Consider the following 24,724-nt stretch of genomic DNA (forward strand, 5'->3'; position numbering starts at 1 on the left):
GTACTTGACCATGAAATCTTCAAGCCTGATCTCAAATGGTGTTCTTTCTTTCATTCTTCTAGTCCAGGTGTGTACATGGGAGATCTTCCATTTGAAAACTATTACTGTACAATGAGGGAGCAACTTCTCAAATTTGTCCTTGGCTAACCTCATAGTGACTGTGACCTGCCAATCAATGTTATTTATTATTGAGTCTTCTTAGAGACTCTGTAAGAACTGTGTTACGAGCTCTAAACATCTCATTATTCCTAGATTTCTATAATAACCAATGTATTTCACAAAAAAGAGTAGCCAAAAAGAGGTTAGTGACTTTTGTAAGGAAACGGACCTGCCCCAGAATGACATCAATAGAACAGATAAAAGCATCAAACTTATTTCCAAACAGATTCCAACCTATTTTGTAAATGAACCGTCAAGGAAGACATGCTTAACAGATTTAGGCACTTTGCATAGAGGGTAGAAATTAAGGTCACCATCAGGTCTGAGGATAGGAAGCTCAAGCAGCAGAAAGTTCCATAAGAAGCTGTTCATCTTTGGTTCTAATGGTCTGGTCCACATACAAAAAAGAGCAGACTGCCAAGTATCAAGATCACATGGTTTGTTCCAAGAGGCAGAAGGGTGAGAGATGATGTCCATATTGTCAGAGAGCAGGGAGTAGATAAAGTTGGCTTTGATAGAAGGTAGGGGGCACCCATCTTGGCACAGGTAGCCGAGGTATCTATCCTCAATGGAGAGACAAGGTCTAGGAAGGGTAAGAGAGTAGCTTTCAAAACAATGAATGCCCTCCATTGAGTGAGGAGAATGTCAAACTTCTCTTGAAGTTCTTGCCAAGAAATCAATTGGTCATCTCCGATAATGTCATTGAGGGTCTTCAACCTTCTATCATCCCATGTTTTAGATAAACACCTCTATAGGAGTGCCAATGATTTCCCATTATGCTTCTGATTCCACCATATAGACCTCACCACATATCATTTTATTGCTATCAATTATATCATTTTGTAACTTCATCTCCTTCTTTCCAGATTGTAGATTGGAAAACCAACATGAGTACAATACCAATGTTCCAGATATTTATAGAAGGGTTGGTTGGTTGGAAACCAACCGACGCATTTCCTTACCACCTAACTAACCAACCCGACTAACTTTAACAAGTACTAACATAACAGTTATTTATTCCAACTACACAGATTGAAAGGAATACATTAGAACTTTCTGGTTTAACTGGGAAGTTACCAGCTATGATGTCAACCATAGGAAGACCAATCCAGTAATGCTTATGGGAAGGAATAACTCTAGAGATGTTATCTCTAACCAACACTTTCCATGGTTCCTGACCTTGAAGAGACTTAAAAATCCACTTTGCTGCTAATGCAATGCCTTGGGATCTGATATCCTTCAACCCTAACCCACCTTTACCTTTACTCATACAACACCATGCTCATTTAACTGAATGTCATTTCCAATTGGTCTTACCCTTAGACCATAAGAAGCCCCTACTCTATTTCTGAATTTGATTGAATTGATATTTGCAGAAGAGCCATGTTGAGGCATAATATACGTTATAGGAAGACAAGATTTTTTGACACACTTGCACCCTGCCAGTCAATGCAAGGTATATCTTATTCCATTTCTTTAGTTTCTTATCTATTTCTTTTGGACTTTCACTGAGACTTCTCTCCCTGGGGATGACTGTTACCTTTTCTAGGTTATGATCTCAGTCCGTTTTGCAGATGATGTGGTTCTTGTGGTCTCCTCCCCCGAGGCCCTTTAACATCTCCTGGATGGCTTGGCCTGCTTTTGTGATTTGAGACAACTCATTGTTAACCTGGGTAAAACCTAGGTCATGTTCTTCAATTGTTAGAAGACATCCCATTTGTACTTCTTCTCCAGGGGGCAGAGATCGAGATCTCATCTACTTACACCTATTTGGGCATCAAATTCTCGGGACCACGTTTTAGTATGAGACATGCCATGTAACCGTGGATCAATAAGGGCCTCAATTCCCTTGCTCCACTTGAGAGAGAGTGTTTTCGGCATCACTTCCACTACACCATGCCCAAGATGTCTCTCATGGACTATCTGATTAGGCTAACGATCCTCTATGGTTCTGTGGTTTGAGGGCCCTCCCTCTTGTCCTCTGACTAGGTTTCTATTGAGTGGGTTCAAACGCTTCTCCTTTGAGGCATTATTAGATGCCACTAGGCCACACCTACCAGTATCATTTTGGTCGAGTTTGGGGCTCACCCTTTTAAACTCGATGCCATCTGTGACTAGACATGGTTTTTCCATTGACTTCGAGGGTTTGTTGACTTTGTGAAGGGTCGTGACAGATATTCCGACTTGGCCTACCACTCCTTGGAGGCACTTGTTGCAAGTAGCCCCACTGGTCGGCAGGCTTTTGCTCTTCTAAGTTCGGCGGGATTTCATATCGACCATCTATCTCCCTTACAGTGCTCACCGGATGGGTCTATCATCTCCTCCCTATCCAGTCAGAGTTGAACATGCATGTTAGGATGGATATTTACAAGAAATATTCATGCGACTTGGATCAACCCCCCTAGGGGTCTACATCCTAGGATGGCCTTTTATGCTGAGCACTACATTGATATTTAGCACAGGATCATTGTTCGCCCCTCTTATGTTATGAGGCACTGGACACATGCCCTACGTTTTCCCTTGGGCTCCTTTAGAGAGGGCTCCCACTGGCTTTGCATCTAGACCGACCACTAGAGTGACAAAGATGACCAAATTTGCTAGCTTTTCAAAATTGTTGAGGCTAAGTGGCACATCCTATTCTATTGCCTCACATTTTATGAGATTTGTGGGAGATTCTGTTGTTTGTTCAGAGGTTGTCGGTCCCTAGCTTTCTTTTTTAGATATGCTGACCAACAACATCTAGCGCTTTACCTCCTCGAGGCCATGCATCACCACAATCATAATTTACTGCTTTGTTCTCCTTTGAGACCTAGGTCCATTCAACTCATTACTTCTGGTCACCTCCGCCAAAGGCACAAAGCATTTGCTGGCCCACTCTGCTTCAGTTCATACCAGGAGTGTGAGATCTCGTAGAAACTACACACCTCGATGACAACCCTCCTTTGCTATTGGTCCTTGGAGGTAGTCCCGGGTCACCCCCTGGTCCTGGTGGGTACCCTTCTGTGCGAGGGTACTTTTCTATGACTGTGGGCTCTTAGTTGTTTTCCTCTGCTTCCCTTGGCCTCCGGCCTGCCAATGGTGTTTGTAGTTGTTCTTCCTTTTTGTTTCTTGATTGTTTGCTTTCTCTTGGGCACCGTTTGGTGTTCCTTTTGCTGGTTGTTTCTTGGTTGTAACTCCCAGTTTCTTAGATGCTTTGGTGGTCTCTAGTTGGACATTAATAAATTATCTAATCTAATCTTATTTGGATCTAGCTGCACATTTCTTTGAGATTGGGTTTGACTGCAAACAAGATGCCCAAGTACCTAAAATGTGATCCGACCTCCCTACCCAAAGGAGAACTTGCGAAACCAATTAGGATGGTGAGGGTTCCAACCGAGCATCACTAATTTGGATACAAAACTCTTGCTTCTTGAGGCTTCAAAAAATAAATTTATTTTATTCATTAAGGCTACAACATTACTCTCATTCACATCTTAAGCAAACTAATCCCCTTAACTCTTGGTGATAATTTATTATTCCTTAAGATGTAATATGTTGGGTGGATATTTTGCAATCGACAGTTTTTGGTAAAATCCAGTTGCAAAATAGGATGACCAGCCACAACGTGCGAGATAAAGTCTCTCCTACCTTAAAGGGAAGGCTCCCCATTCTCACCATTCCTTGGATCAACTCAAGGTAAGCAAGAAGTTGAGAGATTTTGTAAAACGGTGTTACCAATATTCTTTCCTCTTAACTTTTAGGAAAGAATCTACTTACTTGGTGAAATCTCTAACTACACTTCTATCTAAAAGCTAAGAAATGTGATATTGATAAATTGACACTAACTCTAAGGCTAGCTGAAAGTGTACCGATTTGGCTCTAAGTTCGGTTGTAATTCTATATGAATGTGTTTTACTAATAGGACATAAAGACTTCCAAAAGTAAAGATATCTTAACTACTTTGTGAATCAAGAAAGAAATATAAGCTACGGACAAAGCTTCTAACTATATATCTCCACAATTGCTCTTAGTCAAAGCTCTGGCTCCAATTGCTTCTTAACTCTTTTCACATTCAATTATCAAGAACACAAGAAGATTACATGAATCAAAGATAACATATGTGAATTACAAACAAAGATTTTAATTAACACAAGTAACAATCTCACTCAATCAAAGTTAAAGATGGAGCTTTTTCTTTTGGTGCAAAGAAATCTCTTAAATTCAAGTTGAAGGGAGGAAAGGGATCTAAATCATCTCAGATCCCTGAACCAGTGGAGGACCAAAACTTTCACAATCCAAACCCAATCTTAGATTAACCCTTTTTAGGCCTTTAATTTTCAGCCACCTATTGGTGTTTGCTTAAATGGATTGAAATCTATCAAGAATGGATGTACCTTTCTTCTGCTGCCATTGAATGGGAAAATGACATCTTTTATCAAAACTTGCCTGATGAAATTCAGGATCAAGAACATTGCCATCATCTTCAATTTGGAAATCCGATGGGATCTCAAGCAAGTTAAGATCAATAATTTGTTGCAAAGTTAATCTGCAGTGATCCATCTTGATTATATCCAGTTCTGTTCGCATGTCAATCCAAACATCTTCGATGTGATGAACATGTGTGAAAGCCCCCTTGATTTGAGAATTCATTTCTCTATAATCAAAGACAAATCTTGCTTTGAATTTCTTCAAAGTGATCAGCTGCAATTTTGCTTCCATATTTTTTGCTTTATGTACAAAATTGATCAAATAATTGCCAATTACCAAGGGTTTGGCAGAAGAAATACCAAAACCAGGCCTATGCAAAGCATGCTGATCAGACTGAACTTTTATGAGTTGTCTAGTTAATTCTATTAGAATGATCTTATTAGTAGCATACCTAGGTAAGGTATATGGCTCACCTTTAAAGTATCCAACCCTCAAGTAAGTAAAAGTTGGAAATTGGATATTGATACAACCATACTGATTTACCTTTTCCCAAGCTTCATCAAATACCCTTTTGATCGATAACTGTCTATCAAACAAACACCAGAAATGCCCAAAGAAAACATCCTGAACTCTTTTGAAATGAAACTTACTATTAGCCAGAGTGATCTGATCATAGTATTCCCAAACTAAAAGCTATAGACGATCTCCTTTGGTTGAGAGTCCAGAGAAAGATCCCATGGCAGCAAGAATATAAACAAGGTAGGAATTCATGTAGAAAGACATTGAAGTTCCTACATTGAGCAACTGTTGACAGAGTACAGTTCTAATCAGTTCTCCCCAAAATATGTGTTCTTTATTCTCCATGATCTAGAAGATGAATTTCTACATCCATGGTTCAAAATTGGTGGAATCTTTAAGACTACAAACCCTGCTGAGAAGAATGATAAGATCTTTGTACTCTTGCTTGAAATTAGACTGGTGAACGATCTTTGGCCATCTCAAGAAGTTGCTCCTCTGGTATCTAACTAGTATTGATATACATACTTTTGATAATCTCCCTTCTTCTCATTCCATATGTCCAAAGATGATTCTTTGGTCAAATCTACTCATTCTGCATTATGTGGCACTTTGAAAATTTGCTCGATAACTTCTGGATCAAGACTGATAATAACCCTGCCATCAACATCCTTGATTGTCTTTGACTTTGGGCTGAAACGTTTTGTGCATCCGAGAACAAACTTGGGTTCCATGGCAGCCATGGAAAAGGTAGATACCAAGTGAATATAACTTCTCTTGATATGTGTCATCTCATGACCAACAAGGGTTTCTATTCTTCATAGAAAATCAGTCATGTCCACTTGTTCGATTTTTGTGTCTAACATGTTGTCAAGAATGGATTTGACATGAGATGGAGTTGCATGAGCCAACTCATTATCAAACTGGTATTTCATTTTGTCCTTAGATTTAAATGGTGAGGGCATCTCTTGCGCTTGTGCTGCAACACACAAATCCCAACACATAAATACATCATCAAAGGAAATCGCCATAAAGGTTGATTCTTGATCAGCAACAAAGGTTCAAATATGGATTAGATACTTTGTAGACCCAATGAGATGATCTCAAAAGAGATATCATACATATGCAGTGAATGGAAATGGAAGATGAAGTGAAATATTATGGAATTGAAAATGGAATGAAATGGATATGTGTGAAGGTGGAACGCATGTGAATGTGTGTGAATGGAGATTGTTGATTTCCAAAAAGTGACTTGGGTTTTCAAGATGTTATTGCATGGAAAATGGATTACATGTAAATGCAACATGTAATGAGAAATAGAAAGTGAGATGATATATGGATGCGGATGGAGAATGAGCTTACATGTAAGCGCGGACAATGAATGAGATGCAAAGTGTGTAATGACACGAGAAGAGGAAAAACATGTATTTGCTCATGGAGGCGTAAGTGCATATGGAAAGATAGAAATGGAATAAAACTAGAGGTGAAATGAACTTTATATTCCTCTTTGTGGAAAGGTGAAGTCAAAGTACATGAGAAAACATGCACATGACATTTTTGACCTTTTAAAAAGTGACTTGAAGTCAAAAACGAGTTTTAGAGATGCAATTACACGAAAGACTTTTCATGTAATCATGTCGTGCGAGCGGATGCGAAAAGTGAGATGAGTGGAAATGAAAATGGAAAATGAGATTATATGTACGTACCTTAGTTACGGAACTCGAACTCGCCTTTGACTCAGAAAGGTCAAAATCCGACTCGGACTCGGGCTCGGTGACTGGACTCGGCAAGGATTCGGAAAATTGAAAAACCCATGAAATTCAAAGATTTTTAAGGATTTTAAGATTGTTTCATGTATCTTTTAGTCAATTAACATCAAATACGTAGTAATTGAGATAAATAGAAGCTACTTAATACACATACACGATTTTGCATAGATCACATAAATATAAAAGCGAATTTTTGAAGGAAAAAAACTGAATAACACAATATAAAGTTATAAACTATAAAGTAATAAACATAGTGTCACTCCAGTGTCAAAGACTCAAATGTCTACAATATTCATGGATTACAAATTCCATGGTATCAAATTCATAAGTTCAAAACATATATCATAATCAAAATAACAACTAGAAGACTAGTCACTAAGGCTCATAGTAGTCTATGTCCTCCTACAAGTGCGCCTAAGATAAGTCATGGAAGACTCTAGAGCCATCCTCTCTCCCTGTGTTTGTGGTTGAGCTTGAATCTCATCCTCATCCTCACCCACATAATCCTCGTCATCAGACTGGGATCCATCACTCCTAGCCTCAGGGTCCTGCACTCTATCTCCTCGCTCTCTAACCTTTTCAACTGCCATCGCTACTGCCTTAGCCTCTCAATCTACCCTCTCCACATCTTCATCACTGAATACAGGATCAGCCATCTCTGTGTTCCACTCTGCATGAGGATCAACATCCTCTAATACAATCGGTGATGTATCGGTGCCAAGGATTTGTCTATGGCGAAGGCGAAGGTTGTAGTGAACAAAGACAAAATCATTTAATTTTTTCACTGCCAACTTATTGCGCTTCTTTGAGTGTATGTGCTCAAATAGGCTCCAATTACGTTCGCATCTTGATGCACTAGATGGTTGGCTCAAGATGCAAATCGCAATCCTCTGTAAATTTGACACCTTTGTACCAAACATCTCCCACCATGCATCTGAAACAAGAAAATTTTGAATCATATCAATAACTTTGAATTTATCAAATTAAAATGGTAATACTGTAATAGAATTACTATTAGAAATTAGGATGTAGAATTAAAGATTTTTAGTATTTACCAGGCATCAATTCTGTCCTACTTTTCTTGCATAACGCCCGTGCAAATAAGTCCCTTTGAGCTTTCTTAAAACAGCTCAATCTCACGGACTATATCTGTTCCAACTGCTAAATTAGGTGACATTCTCTCTATAACATCATAGAGGCCGCTCCACACCTCATCATCAGCCTTGAAATGTGGGCTGAATTGGTATGTCGGATTAAGGAAGTAGGCCGCTGCATGTATAGGCCTGTGAAGTAGATTGTACCAACATCTATCAATGACATCCCATATAGGCCTATACCTATTTTGATTCCGTACAAAAAAGGAGCGAATGACCTCTTTCACCCTATCCATGCCCTCATAAATGTAGCCCATTGAGGGCTTCTCTCCATCAGCAGTTCGTAAGAGAACAACAAGTGGCTTTACAAACTGCAATCATTATGAAAGTTGGAAAAGAAATAATCAGCTTTAAGTTTTTCTTTTAAAAATGAACAATAATTTATAACATAATTTCATAAACAAAATAAAGTTGAAATGAGGACAAAAAGGAAAATTACCATCACAATATCAACAATCGGTGTCCAAAAAGAAACCTCATGAAAAACATAATCAGCTGCAGCAATCCCTGCAGTGGTCTTTGCATATGATGCAATCCACTCCTCACTAACAAACATGCGTCTCAAAGCTCCATTTGAATCAAGCAAAGATTTCAATGTGAGAAAATTGGTTGCAAATCTAGTGACCCCTGGACGAGACAACTCCTTTTGCCCATTGTGTTTCCTCATGAGGTTGAGGAACCATGTATGATTATATATGAATTTGCATACACTCCTTCCTCGCTCTATAACTGTTTTTATCCAAGGGATTTTAGCAAGATCCTCTAACATGAGGTCAATGCAATGAGTAGCACAAGGGGTCCAAAATAAGTGGGGGTGTCTCTCCATAAGAAGTTTTCTTGCAGCAACATAATTTGTTGCATTATCTGTAACTATCTGCACCACATTCTCCTCACCCATGTCCTTTATCACTTCATCTATTACCCCACAAAGATATTCAACATTCTTTGTTTTTCCTGAGACATCAATTGATTTCAAAAAAACTGTGGCACCTGATGAAAAAGAAACAAATTAGTTTTATGATTAATGATGAATCATAATTTATAAATTCATAATTTATAAACTTAATCACTTAAGTACAAGTTCTACTTCTAAATTTTTAATGTCTAAGACTCTAAGTACAATTACAGTTTATTTGATAAGGAGACAAGAAAGTTGACGAGTGTTCTACTCCTTATATCAGTCCAACCATCAGTCATGATGGTGCAACCCTTCCTCTTCCACACGTCACAGTGCTCCTTGATTTCAACTTCTACATCTGCCACCTTTTGGTTCAAAATAGGGCCTCCTAGCTCTTCAGCAGTAGCGGCTTTGAACCCCGGACCACAAACAGCAACAACATCGATTCCAATTTGCCAATAAGGGGACCTAAAACAAATAGAATAAAATTTAAAGTTAAACAAATTAGTATATTATAAATAAATTTGAAAACAAAATACAAATTAAAATAAACAAAATAAGCATATTATTGTCTCTTGAAAGTTGAAAGTTGAAACTTTGAAATCAAGAGAAGACATAAATTTAATTTTAAATAAATAAGTACCTTGCTGCATTGAATGAAATGTTGTTGTAGATGAAGAAGTCTCCAAGTGCCAATTTTGCATAATCATGTTTATCCTTGTTTCAACCCATGCCCTCAAGCGATGGTTGTGCACCTGGAGCCGTGCGTGGAGCAAACATGGAATCAAGTGTCGATCTTTGCTTACGAATGGAAGGCCCAATGGTCCCACTCGTAGAAGCAGTGGCATCTGTAGGTGGAGTAGGGGATAATGGAGAGCAAAAATTAGAAGATCCTTGTTGTGCTCCAGCTAGTTGTGCCATTTCTTCATGTTGCTTCTTTTCCAATTCTCTTTTATCCATTTTTTTCTTTAGAAGAGTTTGCATGTCTCGCATAACATCTTGGGGTATATTTTTGCATTTTTTAGCATCACGTCTAGGTGTATGTGCTAAGTGATACTTCAATCTATTTATTCTTCCCCTATTATACACTACACTGCAATGCCAACATGTAACAACTCCCTTTTTGTGCTCCGGGATGGCATGTTTTCAAGCCTTATCCCTTGCTATTGCACTTGGGTCTGCATTAGGGTTAAATGGAGGCCTAGTTCCACTTCCCTCACCTTGAGACAATGTCGAAATTCAATGTGTTTGCTGCTAGCCTGTTGCAATATGAATGTAAACAAAATTAGAAGTAAAAAATAGTAGATAGTAGTAGAGAGTAGAGACCAAACAAATTTAAATAAAATGAGAAGTAAAAATACTAAAAAATACGAGTAAAAGTTTAAAACATAGTACAAAACAAGTTAAACAACACAAAGAAATGCAACTTCTAGCTTACCTCTTCAAATTTGCACAAACAATGGAAATGCAAGTTTGTAAAAACCTCCTCCAAATGCTCCCTTAAGCTCCTTTCAATGCTTTAATGCAAGCTACAAAGATGCCCAAACCATTAGCAATCAATACGGGAGAGCCAACCGGTTTGCTAATTTCTCTCTCAAAACTCCAATATTCTTCTCTAACTCTTTCCTTTCTCTTGTGAGCACAAGCAAATGGTGGAATGACCTTTTTAGGTCAATAACATCTTATAAGAACCAAAAAAGTCCATATTAAACAATGCATTTTTTATTTTTTTCACTTTTTCCTACTTGGCCGCCGGCGAGAGTCCATGCCTCGGGACTCGGCGAGTCCGAGTGGACTCTATTAGGACTCGGCTGAGTCCAAGTCAAGAGGCAAATTGCTTCGGAAACCATGACTTTGCCTCTGACTCGCAGAGTCTTGGTTTGACTCGGCAAGTCCCATTACACTGGTATGTACAGATGATGAATGAGATGAAATACATGTAATTGCATTTGACGAATGAGATGAAAAGTGTTGTGATATGGAAAGATGAAAATGGAATGTGATGATGCTCTTGCATGAAATGGAAAGTGAAGTGAAGTGAAACATGACCAAGTTTTTGGGAAAGAACCTACAACTTCTCCAAAATGGAGAAAAACCGAAAGCAAACACACAAAACACAAAACTTCAAAAGAAAAACGTACCTTTGGCAAATGACTCAAACATGTCAACAAGCAAAGCACGTCAATATGTGATTTCGAATTTGGAGTTTGGAAAATTACCAAAAATATGAAAATGAACCATTTCATCATTTTTAAAGGAAAAATACACTTTCCATGGCAATAAAATCAACAAGTGTAAAACATCAAGCTAAAACATGCACAAAATCAGCAAGATAAGCACAAATTAATTAGCAAGAAGGAAAATGTCTACTTACATGATGATTGTATGCCAAAAATGAAGTGTTAATGTTTTAGCATCAGTAGAAGTAAATGATGCTTATCTGATATACTCATCTGTGTTTCTTAGATAAATTGTTATTGCTGATTCTTATGTAATATAATATATATTATATATGTAATATAATATATATTATATATTATGCATTATATATATATGATATATGTAATATAATATGTATTATATGTATTATGCATTATATATTATTATATAATAATATAATAATATAATATTATATTACATATATGGTTAGTATATTAATATTATCTAGTAAAGATGAGTTATGCATATAGTTATTTATAAATTAAATGGTGATTAACTATAGAGACATGTCTCTTCATGTCTCTTGAAGAGACATGTCTCTCCTCTCATATTATACATATATGAGATCCAAATCTGCATTTGAAAATCATCAATTACAATGGCAATGAAAGTACATTTGCAGACATGATCTTATTTACTTTAACATGGTATCAGAGCCAAACTGCAAGTGTTGGAAATCTTTGAATATTTAAGGAGGTGATAGAAATGTGTCATATGGTGCCGCTTCAAATTTAGAATCTGAAGAAGCTCTACTGTGGATATTGATTTTAGAAGTTGAGATTTAGTATTTTAAGACTGATAGCTATTGAAAAAAAACTCTAGATTTTTTTGATATATAAATACATCTACACAACATCATATGGGTGTCGGATGTGGATCAAACACCAACATAAGAATCTACATAGCAATCATAAATTGACTTGATGTGGATATATATTTAATGAGTATGAGTCTAAACAAATGACAGTATGGAGAATATTTGGGATTTGAACTCCAACATCAGGCATGCCTTCAGGGGTACGACTTCCCCACATCAACAGTGACAATTTGACAAACATGGATTCCATCCTAATATGATCTTGTTTACTATATAATCAAACTGGGATGCCTTTATAACTAAGAAGGAAGAAAGGGATCATGGATTGTCAAAGATTGGAAAGGCGTCTAAGAAACAACGAGGAAAGTCAAAGATATCGGGAGTTTTAACAGAGCAGACTGCAAATATATATTATTTTTTTGGTTGGAAGGGAAGTTAAAAGTATTGGACATTAAGAAAGTTAGAAGAATGAAGCAATAGCAATCATTATTAGAGGGCATGAGATGTCACATATAAACTTGGAGTTATAAAGCAACCTTTCTCGTAACAATACTTTCCAATATAGACTGAAATGAATAATAAAATGGGAAGGTTACGATTAGACGTGTGAGACCAAAATTAATATCTCAAGTTTTATATCTACAAGTCATAAAATTTATTGAAATCCATCATAGGAAGAAACAGACAGAAGAGATCTAAATGTATACTTATCATTGTAAGCATCATACATATCAGACACGATATTATGCAGAAGGAATGGGAATAGGTAAAGATGGTTACATTGCCCATATACACAAGTGCTGTTAGAATCTCAGTAGTCAACGGACACAACAGTTCATCATTGTACAAAGACAAGCATCGGAATCATACAGTCCTTTAGTGTTATTAATGCATATGGCATCAAAGAAGGGAGAAAGACAATTTGGAAGTAGCGAACATGCATACGTCACCATCACAAGATTGGAGAATAGATAAACATCTATTTGCGAAAGGAATTGCCATCGCACAATGAAAGACGACAAGCAACACCAAGTACCATGGATGTGAAGGAAGAAACCAACAAAGGCTCGACAAAAACATTAATGCTTAGAGCAAATAAGAAAAGCTAACACCGATAGTGAAAGGAAGAATAATGATCTAAGTATCGGAGATAGGAAGCAAGATACTAGTTACGACTAGGTCAAACTTCAACATTGACTGCAATTAGACACATAGACTGCAAGGCGGAAATATTAAATAGTAACCATTCTTCCCAAAATCTTCAATCATCTACAGACGTTCGTAGAGGATTTTCTATCCAGCATAGAGATAATGACAAAGATTATTGAGGAAGTTCATAAATATGAACTAGAAAATCACGTGATCTAGGGTATATACTCTACTTAATATACCCTAGGTCAAGATTGCTATATCAAAGAGAATATTACATGAGAACGTCCAAGCCAGAAATTCATCAAAATTTTGACTAGAGAGATAAATTCTTGATTTGACTTTCGGTCAGGAAGAATGGTTGGCTTATTTTTCTCACTAGTTCTCTCTTGTGAGCAGTCTCGCTTCTAGAAAATGAAAATTTGAAGAACAATTAGTGAATAGTTATCAATTGGGTACTAAGCGAACATGGTATGGTGAGTATGAAGGTATGAGTTCTAAATATTTATATTATATTTGATTATTTTGAAACATTTGTCAATGCAAAGGGATAAATATCTAATAAATATAAAATGCATATATATGTGGAAATATCTTTTAAATATAATAATAATTTGACATTGTTAAATGTAAAGGGATTAGTTGATATGCAACAATATAGTAATATAAACTTTATTTTGTGAATATAAGTGAATATAGATTAAAGTGTATATTTAATTAGATATTTATCTATTTTGCAACCTATATTATTATGCGAAATTATTAACTATCCTTGAGTATTTTATTTAACATATCAATGAAGTCTCTCTCTTAGTTGTATTTTTATTATTATTTATAAAAGCTATGTGCCTCCATTTTTTTTCTCCCTTTGAGAATGTTCTTGTAGAAATAGAGGGCGATTGAGGTTCAAAAGGAGGTTAATATTTCAAACAACATTGAAAGAGAGGGAGAAGATAGAGAATGATTCAGTCAATCTTCGGTGATCTTGATCATATTGATTTAGAGGGAGTAAATCGTGTTGTGATAGAATCTTCAATGATTGATAAATTGTAACAGTCAAGAGGATTGTAATTTCATGCAACTATGTGATTTAATTGGTCTACACCTTGTGGACAAGTTTGTGTTCGCTTATACTACTAAGCTCAAGGTTTGGAGCGTTTATGGATGAAAAGAGCAAGTTGTAACTTAGAAAGAAGTATTCAAAATTTGGTGTGATGTGAAAGTGTTCAAAGATATACGAGTGGTAACTTTACATTGTGGGGGGAATAATAGGCAATGTTTCATTCCCACTTGAACCATCCTTAGAAAAGGAGATATTCCATGATCCTGATGGGCAGATAAGTACTTGTATCTTTTACATTTATCTATTCATTTATTTGTAATTCTATACATACTTTAAGGGTTATTTGCTTTGATCTTTTCCTTTATGTTTGAGGATATTCTTACATGAAAAGAAGGTTGGTAATTCAAATATGCTACCAAATATTGTGCAGACTAAATCTAATGATAGTAGTTCCAAAGACCCTGATGATCAAGATGGATCTTGAAGCATCTTTAATGATTGAGATTATGAGATTCTTCTACATTAAGAGGGAGTATGACACTTCTTCAAAGGAAATGCTGGAGCTTAAAAGATTGATACTCAGAGGGAGTATAGAAATACATGTGGGTGACTACATGATGTTGATGGGCCTACTCCTACGTATATGAAGAGGGAGTGATGAGTTTGACAGGCATCCTTAGGTAAAGAGAGTTTCTGAGGAAGTAACAAGAGGACTTGACTTTCCAGGATTGATGTTCAGAGGGAAATTTTTTTAGAGATGCAATCCTTTGTGGATGATATCATCTCTATGAAGAGAAGTTCTAAAGAGAAAAACTTGGTATGATTTGTATTATTGAATATTGAATTAATTTTTTTTCAATTCATGTGAGTTTATGCTTCTATTGTTGTTTAGTAGCATCATATATGTAATGAAAGGTGACGATCTTTCATGGACATATTTATTTAGAAGGTAATTATTTACAAGGTGACGATCTTGTAAATAATAGGCCTCTTACCATGGACATCTTTAGACATTGCTTCGAGCAATTAGAGATCATGAGTAACTAATGTTCATAGACATCTCTAGACATTGCTTTGAGCAATTAGAGATCATGAGCATCAAATTTTCATGGACATCTCTAGACATTGCTTCGAGCAATTAGAGATCATGAGCATCAAATTTTCATGGACATCTTTAGACATTGCTTCGAGCAATTAGAGATCATGAAATCCAATGTTATTATCTTGCTTCGAGCAATTAGAGATCATGAAATCCTATGTTATTATCTCTAGAGGTTGCTTCGGGCAATTAGAGATCAAGAGTAACAAATTTCCATGGACATCTCTAGACATTGCTTCGAGCAATTAGAGATCATGAAATTTTATGTTATCACTATGGACATCTCTAGACATTGCTTCGGGCAATTAGAGATCATAGGTAACATTTCCATTGTGTTTATTCCAGATGTTGTTTCGAACAATTAGAGATTATAATATACATTATGATAGTGTTCATAACATGGTGATTTTTGTTATCTGACTTATAACTGTTTCATTTGTGAAGATCAGATAAAGCAATCAGGTATTCTATACTAAAATTCTAATGGTGTATTACTTCTCCCTTGCTACAGAGGGAGTGTTAATGTTTTAGCATCAGTAGAAGTCAATGATGCTTATTTGATATACTAATTTATGTTTTTCAGATAAATTGTTATTGCTGATTCTTATGTTATATATAATATATAATATATATTATATATGTAATATAATATATATTATATATTATGCATTATATATCTTATATATCATATATATATGATATATGTAATATAATATGTATAATATATATTATGCATTATATATTATTATATAATAATATAATAATATAATATTATATTACATATATGGTTAATATATTAATATTATCTATTAAAGATGAGTTATGCATATAGTTATTTATAAACTAAATGGTGATTAACTATAGAGACATGTCTCTTCATGTCTCTTGAAGAGACATGAAGAGATATGTCTCCTCCTCTCATATTATACATATATGGGATCCAAATCTGCATTTGAAAATCATCAATTAAAATGGCAATGAAAGTACATTTGCAGACACGATCTTAGTTACTTTAACAGGAAGAAGCTCTAATGTTGAAAAATTCTCCAACAAACTTGAATCTTTTCAAACTTTGCAAGAGGAATTCGTAGTGTGCAGCAAATTTTTTATGCACAATGCCAAAAACGTACCTTAAGAATGCTTCCAACTTCGAGGTTTTTGGCAATGCATGCTCTTGGGACGTTTTTGGAAAAATGCGGATCTCTAAGTGCATGTTACAAGTTGTTTTTGACTTCCAAATGCAAAAAGTGACCCTTGGTGTAATGCAAATGAAAGAATATGCAAAATGCCTCTTTTCCTTCCAAAAACGTGATTTAAATCACTCTAAAATAGTCATTTTTGTAGAAAAATGTGATTGAAAATCATCATAAACAAATCGTTTTTAGCATAAAAACATCCATAACTTGGAAATGCCAAAAGATGCAATATTGCCTCCTCCTTGAGATTCTTGAATCATTCCATGATCAAATCCAAGAATGGGAGTGAAAAATGGGTTCTTGAAGGGCACAAACGCACCTTTTGGAGTGTATACGTATATTAAAAATGTTATATGAAGCAAAAACTCACCTTTTTGGCGCATATTGGTGTTTAAGTTATATGCATATGCAACTCAAAGCAAAAGCTCAAACCCACCTTTTTGGCGCATATGCGTGTTTAAGTTATATGCATATGCAACTGAAAGCAAAAGCTCACCTTTTTGGTGCATATGTATGTTTAAGTTGTGTAGCTCATCTTTTAGATGTCATTGCACATTTTAAGTGAGTTTACATGCAATAGCACCAAAAAAGTCAACTTCTAAGTGTTTTTACACTTTAAGTTGAATTTTACATGAAATGGCATGAAAAAAGTCCACTTTTAAGTGACTGTTACATGTAATGACATAAAAAAGGTCCACTATTAAATGATTTTACACATTTAAGTGATAATAATAAGCACATGTCAATTTAATTTTGATAAAATATTGCTTAAGTGGGATATAAATCATATTTACATTATCATATTAACAATATAATGTGTAAATATGATTTAATAAGTAATATTTACCAGAGCATTTGATTTAAATGTCAAAAATTAAATTGAACTATATAGTCAAAATATAATCACCTAAGTGAAAAGTAAAAAAACAACTCAACTTAAAAATATAACATAAAGTGCACTAGAGTTACTTTAAGTGAAAATTTAATTGATAAAGTAACTTAAAAAGATAACAAAAAGTGAATTTAAGTTATATTTTTCAAAAAGTGAATGTCAAATTAAAAATATAACATGATATTTTTAATTTGTGTAATTGCATAAAAAAAATCCACTTTTTGGGCACTAAAATGGCCATATCTCTTGACTGACAACTTAGATTAAGCCCTAAGATAGATCAAATTGAAGGAAAAACCGAAAGCAATGACATGAGCAAAACCAATGGACTAAAAATCAAGAAACACACTCAAAATGGAAGAAAAGGATGATGAAGGCCTAAAAAATCAAGCATGGGCTCGACAAACAGAAAAACGAAAAAGACTTGACGAAAGCCTTCAATAAAAGAATTTGCTATGTGAATTGGAGTTGATTGATCGATCAACAGTAAGCAATCAAATAACAAATTCATTTTAGAGAAATGTGAAACTAGTTTGAAAAAGTTTTGTACTGTTACCTGCATTTTGTGGTGACAAAATGCAAAACAACAGAATACATGGCTTCAGTAGCAAGAACAGATAATGCAATAGCAAGGGGATAACTTTGTCTAATAGATTTGGGTAAGGTGAATAATTTAGATCTAACTCCATTGACTTCCACTCTAGCATTGGTATCCTGCGTTAGTCTAACAACCTCTTTTCTCGGGCCTTAGCTAATAGCTAGCATATCATCGAAATATAGATACTACTTACATTCATGAGAAGGCAATTATAGTAGTTATCTCACATGTTCATATAAGAGAGATTAATAGTTAAAATCAGTTTAATTGAAATATCATATCTAACAACTAAAAGCATAATCAAATAAAATCTGAATTGAGGATTTAAGTTTGCAATAACCAAGATTCCGAAACTGGAATCCGTTGAGGGTAACATTCGCAAAAGCGTGGGTTATACTACTTAGGGCACAAAAATTATACCATTGTATTGTAATAACCAATACCATTTAGGGCAACAAAGCCACTGTAACAACTCTTTCTTCTCATTGCTGATTATGGCAATTAAATGTAAATAAATGATACACTCACATTTATATTCACATGAATGGAGGACACTTATAACAACCATCAAGTAAACCTATCTCATGCATGTAGTTATATTTTATGATCAATTTGTAAAATCCACTGATTTCATTTATTTCCTAATACATTTAAAAAGAAACTGTTTTCTAAGCATTGAAGGGAATACTCGATTAAATGATAATAACCATCTAACATTTCTTCAACTTGAGATTTCAAATATCATAAATGTAAAATACCCATTACTAGAAGATATTGAATGCAAATTGTATCTCTGTCTTGTAAAAGCTTTGGCATCTGGTGGAGAAGAGAAGCATTGTCAGGGGCTTAACCTCCCAACCGCGGACCCTTAAATATCCCCACACAATCTCAACCAAGAAAGGCCCTCCCTACTTGAGAAAATACATGGGACACCCTCTCCAGCCACTGAGCATCTCGGTATTAGAGGATCAACCCACAATTTGTCTAGACAACAAGATCTAAACATTGGGCTACCATGAGCTGATTTAGTTATTTTAGATTTGATAAATTGTTACTGATTAATGTTTACATTATCTTGCAGGGATATTCCCATTTACACCTTTCATCTCAACCATGCTAGTCCTCATGGATGAATTCTTGGGTGATTTCTTAAATGATATTTGGATCTTGGAAATATATTGCATTGCCATCTTATCATGCCCACATTGGCGTATGGCTTTACAGATGAGAGATTATAATAATTTCTAATTTGATTCATTAACATATGGATGCACTTCTTAACTCAAAGGTATATTGGTAACACCTTTGTACAAGTCGACTCTCTTTAACAAAGATCAAAAGAATATTCATGCATACTCGCAGTTAGCATTTTCTTATATCTACACAAATAAAGAAGGTAAAGGAGGAAATACATAGGACTGTAAATCATTCCATTTCCTACACTTAGTACTGATATTGTTTCGTTCATTTAGCAGACCTAACTGTTTAATCTGTTTCTTGAACCCAAAATAGCACAACGGGATCAAATATAAACATGACCTGAGAGTAGCAAGCTTGAGTTGAGTACAAATTTAGAGGTCAATTAATGCTGGAAAAGGGGGCCAACTATCCCGTGCGACAATGGAAGAATAATCTCATCCTTGGAATGGACTTTGGTAGTATGATCAACAAATTGTGCACACTCAAGGCAACAAAGAAATACGATTTAGTTTGGTTTGAAGCAGTAGCTTGTAAATTTGAGACTTTACAACCATAAGAAGTATTGAAGCCTTGCAAAGTAGAAATGGAAGAATAAAATAAGAATCCCATCGCGAGTGTAGATAAAAGGCTCACTGCTATGCATGTTCATTTATGCAATAAAACAAATCGGAGGTGGCAAGGCCATCGGTTCATTTGGCAATAATATTTAAATAGGCCATCACATAAAATAAAGCTCAATGGAAAAATAATATAGAAGTGAGGCCGCTCAAGACAAAAATATTAATCCATAGCCAAGGTGGAAAATAATAATGTCTTAATATTAACATCATGGTATCTATAAATACCTATATATATATATATGTATATGTACACATGTACATGTGTAAATCCCCAATCTAATATTTCTTAGCTGTATGTCAAATATCAAGTATGCATATATGTTCTTAGATATCTTAATTGGTTTATGCATATACATATACACGTGTGTCCATGTATAGATATTTAGGTATTGTGGTGCCGATATGTTAAGACATGCTTTAACACGAGGAGGCTCCAACCAAATAATACAATTATAAGGTACCAACTTGTTCATACTTCAATTTATGCTTAGTGATTTCTTTTATTATCAAGTGATATAAAATTTAGTGGTTAGCTCATTGCCGTCCATCATACATTCTTGCTTTCCTAGCCGTTTATCCCTAGCCATGGTGGTTTAAGACTTGTGCCTGTCTGCCCAATGATAGGTGGTGCCCCTGTGCTCAATTCCTTTTTGACAATGCTTCGACCCATCCTTCGATGTGCTTCTGCACCATATTCCTCAACATAATCGCAATTACTATAACAAGTTATCATAACGACTAACCAACATTTCACCTCCAAAGAACCTATAATGAATAATTAGCCTTCCAAGTTTTCAATATAATAACATCATAACGATTTGCTAACATGTCATCTTCACATGAATCGTAGTTAATTTTAGCTATCAACTAACTTCACATGAAACTTTAATGGCTATATGAACATTTTTAAATTGGGCCAAAATTTGGGATGTAACATAACCCTCCCTCTTGTGTTTCATCGTCCTCGATGAACTTTGCAAATTTTAATCACCAGAAGAACATTCAAAATACAAGGTATACATATATATCATCCTTCCAAATTTGATTCAAAATCTAAGCCATGCTTAAAATCAAGGTCTATCATTTCCTTATCTCAATGCTTTCAGAAAAAAACAATTCTTCCATGATATCACAAATCAAAGCTAAACACATACAAACCTTTGTTTACTTTACCATACCGGCGCTCACTTTGGCATCACTTTGAATCAATCCCGTTTTAGGATATTCTATTTCATATTCCTGGCATACTCATGTAGAGACTTACTATATTTTTAGTTCAACTCTCATACTGATATCTCGTGGAAAAGAATTTTTTAGTGTTCCATAATCAAGAGTAAGATAATCATTCTTCAAAGACAATGCTCTAGGTCATATCTTGATCTCAAAAAACAAATCACTGTTGAGAACATGTGTCTCAACCTTGCAATCTTTTTCTGGAAAATTCCAGAATTTGTTTGTAGAAGTTTTCCACTTGTCTATATCTTGGAAAAGAGTGTATAAAATACCAAAAGGTGCCCTGTCCATAGTAGAATATAGGAGGGCCATTTTTAGAGCATAGTTAGCTTGTTTTATGACTTTTATGGGGGTCTAAACTAAGAGACAAAATTATGGACGGGATTACTATTTTAACCTGGTTGTTTTTTTATATTGGAAATATAAATGTCAAAAATGGGTAACATGTGGCATGGTAGTTTTGCCCATGGTTTTGTAAAACCACAAGTGTTTTCCAGGGTGTAAAATCACTATAAAAGGAGGGCTTGGGGAGGTGTTTGTGTAATTTGAGTTTAGTTTGCAAGATTGGTGCTAGAAGGAGTCTCTCCAAGTTCGAGTTGTGGTGATGCGGTGTTGTAAGAACTTACATTGCAAGTGTATTGTAATCATCTTGGTTTGATAATACATTGTGTGGGTTTTGGAGGGTGGGGTTTTTTTCTTGGAAGGATTTCCCCATGGTAGTCGTTGTGTTATGTATTCATTGTTATTTTGATTATGTTATTATTCATTTCTTAAGATCTCTGCAATAGTTAGTTGAATTTGTATAATTGTCCTCTCAAAGATTAGTGTAGGAAGCGATTTCGCGCACCCTTTGCTTCCTTTCAATCACTCATTCATACCATCTAGTAACTAGTACTTATTAAATGAGTAGGTTATCCTTGTAAGCTCACATATCACCTGAAATGGTTAGTGGATCCATGTTTCCATTTATGTAACGTGGGCCTTCATGCCCATCTTATGGCAATAATATTTCATTAGAATAATCATTTCATGATAGAAATTCATTTCATCTCTATGACAAAATAAACAATTCAGTATGTCTGGACATTTCTTTACCATATAAAATCAATATCATATGGGTATTGTACATGTATAATAGTGTATGAAAAGGTAAAATCATAATATACTATGAAATATTATCATACATCCAATCAAAATCATAGAGGTTAAGATACACATGGTACCACACTATCTGTATCCCAGTCTCCTAAGCCCTTGGACTGCATGCCTGCATGCAATTCCTGAGATGGGGTGTGGCCCAGATGCTTGTATGTTCTATTCACTCATTTCCAATTGTGGCCCGGATCCTGAGTCTGATCTAATCATAAAAATTTACATTTCCATGGGACTGTACCTACAGAAATTCTCTTCATTTATCCATAATCAAGTTCATAATAATAACATCAACTCATATCATGTCTCTTGTCTAGTATTGTTTGTTCCGTATAGGACATTTTAGATCTATGCACCTATGTGCACTCTAATTTTGATTGAGACATAATTCAAATATTTAGATGCAAGTAAAATATTGCAAGTTCTTTGTAATCTATTGAATCAAGTGCCATGCTGAAAATCATTACCTTTTAAGTTGAAATTTCTTAGCTCAACCCATCCTTAGGTCCTAAATTGATCATAAGCATTCGAAACAATTTTACATAGGGATCTTATCAGGTAGATCATTTGGGCGTGCTCACCAATCACCTGAAAGGATTTGCAAATCCATTTTTCCCATTCATGTGATCTAGGCTCTCATTGACAAAAGTTACATCTATAAAGAAGCATTGATAGTTTCAATTATGCAAGTGTGTTTACTCCATACTGGAGCACAAAATCTGATATGTAGTCTTCTCGTCGTTTAATCAATATTATAAAATAATTATCACCTTCAAGATAAAAGAATTCTCAAAATCATGGTTCACAAATTTTTTTTTTCTAGTTCCAAGTCAAAAAACCGATAACAAAAGCTTAGCTACCTTTTCATATGATCAAAAGTATAATGCTGAAAACATGCAACTGAAATAAATAACTAGTCACAATCAAGGTTTAGATGAGACTACATCAAGAGATGTAGAATCTTGGTTTGTACTGTGCGAGTTTAGGCATATGGACCTAGTGTAATTTTCACTCATTTTGTACCTAAAATGGCTTTCCCTACCTCGGATAAGGCATGTGTACATCATTTTGGTCACGCCATTTGAGCATTCTAGTGTTAGAGTGTTGGCTAGTTAGTTGACGACGTTGTGGACACCTTCCATCAACCTATCTTCTAACTGCTAGCACTCTGACCTCTAGTGATCACAACAACAATCTTGCCACTAAACCTCCCCTAGCCAGAGATTTCCAATGGACATGGTGTGTCCAATCACCCACTGCTCAACTTGCCAATTATGTTAATTTTTTTAATGATTTTGCAAATATATCCATGTATCCAATTCATATGGACCGCACCATCTTCTCTTCCCTTCTCGGTTTTCTGGATGATCTCTGGTGTGATTTTCCATCTTACATTGTAACATATTCAATTATGCTAAATAAATATTCATCACGTCTCATTTAACATTACATTTTCAGCTTCTCTAAAACAATGTTGGCCCCAAGGTTTAGTGTTGAACCTAGAGCTCTGATACCATATGTAACAACGCCTTTTCCCGAGCCTCAGCTAACAAATAGCATATCGTCGAAATACAAATACTACTTCATATTCATGAGAAGGCAGTTATCTCACATGTTCATATGAAAGATTTTAACGGTTTAAATCAGTTTTACTGAAATATCATATGTAACGATTGAAAGCATAATAAAATAAAATCTGAATTGAGGATTAAAGTTTGCAATACCCTAAATTTTGAAATCGGAATCCACTTAGATCGTATTTTGATGACAAAAATTAAATCACTCATTCATACCACTGGTATCTAGTACTTAATAAATGAGTAAGTCATCCTTGTAAGCTCATAGATCACCTTAAATGGTTAGTGGATCCATGTTTCCATTTATGTAACCAAGGTCTTCATGCCTATCTTGTAATGTTCCCATCATAAAATAAATAAATAATCAAAGCATTGTTTATGGGCGATTCATTTATTATATCTCGGATCCATTTTTTATTTTAATTTTGTTTGTAAGTGTTGGCATTGACTATCTTTGTAAATCGTCGGGAGTTCCTTCGAAGTGTATTTAAGCATGACATGTAGGTAGTAGTTGGCATGTGATTTGGATTATTTTCTTTATATTGCAAATACCTATTGGGGTTTTCTGTTGTTCGCCATTTCATAAGTGAAAGATCTTCCCTACTTGGCTAGTGCGGTTTTGGTGGGATTCAACTCTCACCTTATTCTGATTCTTTGTATTACTTTGCTCGGATCTGGCAAATCCGTACACCATCTTCATTTGTAGTTATAAATGTTGTTTTTGGAAATTCCTCAATTGTGTTGGCATCCATTTATTCTTGCAATTTGTAGTACATATCTAATATCGTTGATCATTTGGAATCATCTATGCATAAAATCAGTATTGGCAAACTCGTTGGCATAAAGTCACCGTACAACTCCACATACTTCACCAAACTACCAGAGTCACTTCGTACGGACTCACCCAACACCGTACACCACTTTCTCTACACTACTTCGTACCCTCCTGATACACCGCACATGATCAACGTACCATACGGTTGGCAACATTCACTCGTTGTATGG

The 24,724-nt window shown here is 35.3% G+C and overlaps 1 protein-coding gene across 8 annotated transcripts in view; it reads left to right on the forward strand.

The window, feature by feature from the left end:
* The window catches only part of SKB1 (SHK1 binding protein 1), a 179,741-nt gene that overhangs the window by 115,927 nt on the left and 39,090 nt on the right, over positions 1 to 24,724 (forward strand). The gene's annotated exons all lie outside the window — the stretch shown is intronic.

This window comes from Cupressus sempervirens, chromosome 4 (assembly GCF_028749045.1).
Source record: "Cupressus sempervirens isolate cs-2001-9-10 chromosome 4, ASM2874904v1, whole genome shotgun sequence".
In the NCBI taxonomy this organism is placed as follows: domain Eukaryota; kingdom Viridiplantae; phylum Streptophyta; class Pinopsida; order Cupressales; family Cupressaceae; genus Cupressus; species Cupressus sempervirens.